The sequence below is a fragment of the Sinocyclocheilus rhinocerous genome, unplaced genomic scaffold, assembly GCF_001515625.1.
Source record: "Sinocyclocheilus rhinocerous isolate Xijiao unplaced genomic scaffold, SAMN03320098_v1.1 scaffold889, whole genome shotgun sequence".
NCBI classification, from domain to species: Eukaryota; Metazoa; Chordata; class Actinopteri; order Cypriniformes; family Cyprinidae; genus Sinocyclocheilus; species Sinocyclocheilus rhinocerous.
The window spans coordinates 1,375,630-1,375,983 of NW_015638024.1; positions in this window are offsets into that span (position 1 = coordinate 1,375,630).

Genomic DNA, 354 nt, shown 5'->3' on the forward strand with positions numbered 1-354 from the left:
TTACTTATTGCTTTACTGAACTTGTATAAAATGGTTATTAAATGTGTTAGCATGCTGATATCTGCAGAAAAACGGTACTCTTTGCTTGATATAGATTAAGTTAACTATATTAAATTATATAAATATAAAAAGCATACAGAAGCATTTTTGCCGTCTACAATTTTGAATGCCTGGAATTTGGAGTTTTAATAGACTAATAAATCAACGTGCGTGCACTCTGTGTGTGATTTGGTGATATAGCCTACTTGATAATGTCCGATCGCGCATCATTACAACAACACTTACCATGTTATCGCAGACGATGCTGTATCACACACCCCAGACTCCACTTGAGTGGAAAATTAATCATCCGCG